This window comes from Sinocyclocheilus rhinocerous, unplaced genomic scaffold (genome assembly GCF_001515625.1).
Source record: "Sinocyclocheilus rhinocerous isolate Xijiao unplaced genomic scaffold, SAMN03320098_v1.1 scaffold800, whole genome shotgun sequence".
Lineage (NCBI taxonomy): Eukaryota > Metazoa > Chordata > Actinopteri > Cypriniformes > Cyprinidae > Sinocyclocheilus > Sinocyclocheilus rhinocerous.
Window position 1 is genome coordinate 160416 of NW_015636889.1, and position 6530 is coordinate 166945.

Sequence of the window (6530 nt, forward strand, 5' to 3'; positions counted from 1 at the left end):
AATGGTACTGGGAAATAGTTCGCGCAAAATCGTCCCAGTACTTTAGTACTGTACATTTAGCTCTGGAACTAAAGCGGTGCGAAAGGCCCTATTGACTAAATCTAGAGAGGCCACAAGCCCTCCATTAACCTCAATTGCTAAATCAAGCAATGGTTGGATAATCCCATATAATACTAAACAGAATGGTCAGTTCCTGACATGGGTCACAGCATGTGCCATTATACAGTACATTTGTTCACATTATTTATTCAATAGGTAGGCAGTTCTTAGCTCAAGATTAGAACTCTTACAAAAACATGGAATATGCCATATTTGCCATATAGGTTGATTTCACTGTAAAACTGAACAGTTTAAATTAATTTAATAAAATTAGTATTACTGAAAGTTCATTGTACTTAATAGAAAAAAAGTTACATGAACTCAAAATCTGATCCCTTATGCATTTAAGTAAGGTCCAATGTACATTCTGCTGGTTATTATCGTAAAATAAACCCAGACAGTGTGATCAGAACCTCCACCCAACATATGTCTTGTATCACCCTGAAGGTGTTATTCTGCAATAATATAGTCTGTGCATGTGTGTGTTGTTTTACATCATTTTTACATCTCTTCAGAAGACTTGTAATATACCTTCTTGTAATATACTAATATCTTCTTTTGTGTTTCACAGAAGAAAGGAAATGATATGAATTTGGAAACACATGCCGGTGAGTAAATGACAGATTTTCCGTTTTTGGGTAACCTATTTCTTTAATGTTGCTCTTGACAAGTTTGCATTTCTGAGACACTTACAATAAGTGGAAACTTCGAATAATAAATATATTATTATTTGGTAGAATTTGTTATTATTTTCATTATACATCCATTTTCAAATTCAGTTTTTAGCTTCAGGCACATTCCTGGACTTTCAGGATTCAGTTTGGATTCGACCAACAAAATCTGAGCAGTGGCTGGTGAGGCCTATAAAAGATAATGTCATTTATTATTCTGGCAGACTAAAGGCCAACCATATGGGTCCTTCAAATTTAGTGTTTCCACACCATTTCTATTAAGAGCTATTAACCTGTTTAAAACGAGGCTATATCGGCTACCTTATATTTCCAGATAGCGCTTCGAGATCACTGCATATCAATGGTCCTTCATTTAAAGCACCTTATTTCACTGGGAAAAGGCCATGGGGTCAGACGGCCGTATCATGAATAATTTGAATAAATTTGCTTCCTTCATTTCATATTTCATGCACCATACTCCTTCGAATAACTCAGGCTGTAATTGTAATTGCAAAGTCTAATAAGGAGTAACATGGTTTAAATTAAGAAAGCCACTGACCGTGAACCTTGCAGTAATTCTTAATTCTCTTATTTAATTTCTAATAAAGCACCCTCTTGGAATTATAGAGCGCTTTCTGCTTTGATCCGATCCGCATGCCACTCATTCTCTCTTGTAATCCCTCAGGTAAATGGGGATTTAAGCATGTAATAACACACACACTCACAAAACCCACCACAGGTCTTCAGTCATCGGCAGTGACTGATGGAGATCAGAAAAGCAAAACTATTAGAGAGAAAGATATTTGTTTCCATCTCTTTGTTAGAGCTTATGTGGTCTGTTTCTTGTACATTCAGTAAAAAGGAACCTTAAACCAGATACACTGTTTACAGTGACACATGTTAGAAATCTAACCTTGCCTCTGTTTTTAATGAAGCATTACTCAGAAGCACAACATATGAAATCAGTTTTCCTGGCAGTTTCAACCTTCCTCAAACAACAGCTACACTCCCTGGTGTTCTAATAATGCTGTTTTATTAGTTTTACATTGCATCTTTAATGAAATTCATACAATCGCAGAGGCACTGTTGGGTCAGGACTTAAAATCGTGCATATTGCCTGATCTTATAGTCCATGAACACACACAGACACCTTTGCATCTATAGAAAGATCTCTCGATGTAATTATAAATTAGGCTTTGTAGATACTTTTGTTTGAAGTTGCCACAGCTTGTTAGCTAAATTGGCAGATAAACATCTGTTGTGAAAGAACATTAATGTGAAACTTCACATCTCTATGTCTTAACAGGGCTTGATCTTTGTGTTCTACTGTTACCAAGGTGAAAAAGTGGAGGCTCTGTTATTTTAATGGTAGGTTAATCTCTCAATGGCTCTAAATCTGAATACTGTGGTTTGTCTGTTGAGTGCTATTCATTATGCAATGACTGGGTGATATGAATTATGTAGGGGGTGGAAATGTTTTACAAGACTAGTTAAATCATCAGCATGTATTATTGATGATGCTGAAAAGATGGCCAGAAATCCAAGTCACGCGAAGAGACATAATTTATACACTTCAGGGCTCACCAATAAGGAGGGCCCGATGGCCTGGGGACATTATCTTGATTTTCTGTGATATATTCCACATTGTTTTTGCAAATTATTCTGATTTGTTACCAAGATAATATCATATAGCTGACTACCACAAACAAGGTTTTGTCTAACTGCAAAAATGACTTGTGAAAGTCTTGGCAGCATCAGAAATAATGTATTGAAAGCTACAAACCCATCTGTAATGTTTGGCATCATACATCATCTTTTTTCCAGAGTTTATGAATTTATGGAGTGACATAGCTGTATCATTTTTTATTTTTTTTTAACTTAACTTGGAGTGAGAACCTTAGCATTTAATAAAAAAATATATAAATATTTCTACCAAATACTTCTGCACAGAGGTGACATAAATTAAATGAAATAAAAATGAATGATCAGTGTAAATATATTATAAGAAATATGAAAAAATATACATTATAAAATGTATATTCCAATATGACAATGAAAATGTTTAAGACTGCACTGATGCTGCATTTCATTTGCACAAAACAAATACAGCACTTGAGTGGCTCTGATATTAGAGCATAAGGTCTGAGCAACCATATTTTAGAATGGATTTATGGGGCATTCATCTTTACACAGAAATTGATCCGACACAGAGCCTCCTCAGAGCAGCCTTAAAGTTGGCATGGTATGTCATTGTAAACACGCTAGCCGGACAAATCTTACTGCTCTGCTCGAGTCTCATGTTTTTTGTGGCATCTTGCACATGACATCTAAAAACACAGAGCTCAAGTTAAAATAAGTTTACCTTAAAAAACAAAAAAACCCCAGCATATTTTCCCTCTTTTCCCCATGCTTTTTTCCCCATTTCACTGCCTACGTCGCACATTTTTCAAAGCAAAACTGCATTCTGTATGAATGGCCCCTAATTTGCCAAACTTTATTGCTGCTATTCCAGTGTTGTGGTGGTACAAGGGACAAAATACGTTTTTAAAGGGGTAGTTCACCCAAAAACAAAAATTCTTAGAACCCTGTATGACTGTCAATGGTCACCAAAATGATTTGGTTAACAACATTCTTCAAAGTGTCTTCTGTTTTTATACGGCCATACAGGTTTGGAATGAAATGAGGGTGAATAAATAATGACAGAATTTTCATTTTTTTGGGGCCAACTATTACTTTAACTATCATGCTATAAAGGGGCACAGAGTGACGCCATTTACAGTATCAACATCTCTGCCAAAATAGTTTCACTGGGAGTTTGGCAATGCAGCTTTAAAACGACAGAAACACATTATTTTCACAATTAAGTGCTTATGAACGCAGAAATGTTGAGTGAAATCTCAGATCTTGTGAGGTTTAAATTAAATTCTGTTCAAATAATTCCCTTGACTTTACACTAAAGTTAAAAATGGCCTCAGTTTTGGCCTAGCAATGATCTGGCTGGGTTTCTTAAACACCACAGGTTTGTCATGCCCCAAAAAAGCATCTGTTATTTTACTCCAAAGCCAGTATCTTGGTAATTGAAAAAATCTAATTACCACACCTTATACAATCTTGTTTTGACCCCCTTATCAGTCTAATGTCTTGTGGCACCAATAAATGCAATGGTGCTGCAATAAAGATGATGTTGTAGAGATCCACTGGGGTGAAAGTGACCGTATGAAGCCGAGGCATTAGAGGTGGAAACTCGGCAAGATGATAATTGCTGTTACAGTGGGGTCAACCACTAAAGGGACTAGACGGCTCAATTACTAAATTTAAATCTATTATGTCCTCTGAAGCAAGCTCAGTAGATAATCAGCTCTTGTCTGTGAGGACAGAAAAAGCCTTGAAATTGGAAATTGTGGTAAACATGACACGGCTACGCTGTGGCTGACAGAGAGACGGCTGTTACACGGTTCCTTTCGTGTTGTTGTCGTGAAGAACATACCCCCATCATGCAGACATTTATTCCAGTTTCAGTACATAAGGACTGATGCATGTGATAATGTCTTTTGTGTTTACATGTGCATGTTTGTTTGTGTAAGCAAACATTTTGTCACAAGCCCTCTTCACTTAATACCACTAGCGCTGAACACAAAAGGGAGGCGAGTGTGAATTAGCCTGGGTAGAGTTTTCATCTTCAGGCACTTTGATCTGACATTTTCTTGGGCGGTGACTTCCTACACATCTCAATAATATGCTAATTACACAGCACTGTTGAAATTTGTTTGTTAGGAATATTAATCTGCTGGAGAATGTTTTCCCAAGTTTTAATAAAACCTGTGTTCGAAATGTAGATGTCCTTGAATTCCCTGCACGCTCATGCACTGGTGATTCTGCAGTGGTAATATTGTAATATCACAAAACATCAGTGGCACAAAATTATGCACATATCACGTGCTCCTCATGTAATATGTGTACAGTGAGAGCTGATCCAAAATTCTGAAACCACCTACACAATCTCATGAGAAAGCATAACTACTTATGAAGTTATAACTTCCAATGAATTTTGATGTGACTCTAAAAAAGGAATTAAGACGATGAATTAATTTTTTTTAGGTTTTCTATCAACTATCAAAAATTTTGCTTAGTAAATATGTTTCATCAGTTTGAATTTGTTTACCAAATGTAAAATGTTTCATTCAGCCAATAAATTCATTAAGGCAACTACAGATTTCCTGTTCAGCAAATTTTCAATTAGCTACAAAATAAATTTATTGGGATAGGAGGTTGCACAAACATTTAAACACTTGACACACAAATCTCAAGAACAGTGAAAATTAACAAATATAAAAAGATGAGCGCCCAACAAAACAATATAACAGATAACTAACAATAATGATAAAACAACAACAAAAGTAAAAAATAAATAAATAAAAAATCAGCAAACAGTGAAACAATTCTATAATAGAAACCACATGAAGTTGCAATGCATAATGAGAACTCATAAACCCTTAGCATTTCAGCAAAATTTTTCAATATGAAATTCTTTTTAGGTTTGCACAACATTTAAAATGATGTAACATGGGTTTTTAAGTAGTTTTTTGAATAATTTACATTTATTAGTATTTGTGATTCAAATGGTCCCTTAAACTGTAAAATAAATAATATTTAAGTTCCTTTTTTTCTTTCTTTTCTGTGTACAGAAATGTATGATTTTTAGAAAAACATAAGCTTGAAAGTTCAAAACCTAACTGACAGTGGGGCATAAGCAGACTGCAAGAAAACATATAAATCAAATTGTGTAAACTAATATGAATTAGCCGCCAATTTATGAAATAAATTGGAAACCATCATTTCAAATCTGAGATTCAATCTAAATTAAACCTTGAAATAAAATAAAGGTTTTAGCTTAGGTTTTATAAAAGAGTTTTATGACTAAATGAGTGAAAAATATGTAAGAATCTGAACAAATTGTATCCTATAATGTGAGACTTACCACATAAAATCTTGTACTTCCTTGTATAATTTTTTGATTCTTTTATAATATAATTTGAAATATTAAACTAGAAAAAAAAAAGTGAAATTGGAGCATTTCTGTCAGACTCTTGGACACCATTATAAATTCTTTGTAAATAGTGACTGAGAGTTTCAGTATATGATCTGGGTCTCTATTGTTTGTTTTTATCAGGCTCAAGGCCTTGTTTCTGTATCTGTCCTCTCAGTTGATCTCTGGATTAGAGCATGTGATACACACTTCCTCCTCTGAAGAGTTCAGTTCGTACACCATTGCAACCCACTACTGAAAGTCAAATCCAAACCTTAGTTTGAAACAAAAGGGAGAAGAGAGAGAGAGAGAAATAAGCAGAAGATGAGCAATGATGGATGGAAAGATGAAATCTGTGATGTTTGGAAGGATGGATATAGGCTAAGAATCAGTGAGAGATGGTGATGTGGAGAAAAAGTATAGCGTGATGGAAGATGCAGGGCGTCCTCTTTCCTCTCGTCACGCTTGTGTGCACTAAGTGGTGAGTGAGCTGTAGGCAGCAGGCAGAGGGTCTGGAGGGAACACTTGGCATGCTAGTGGCCTCAACTCCCCTCCACTCAGATAGGTAACACTCCCTCTCCCTCTCTCTATCTCTCTCTCTTTCTCTATCCTCCATTCTGTCCCTGCAGGGAACACACAGCGATCAAAACAGCAGCAAACAAAGTCTACACTCAGAGCCCAGTCAGCCACAACAGGGCAAAACAAACACTGAACTGACTCAGTCACGCACACAC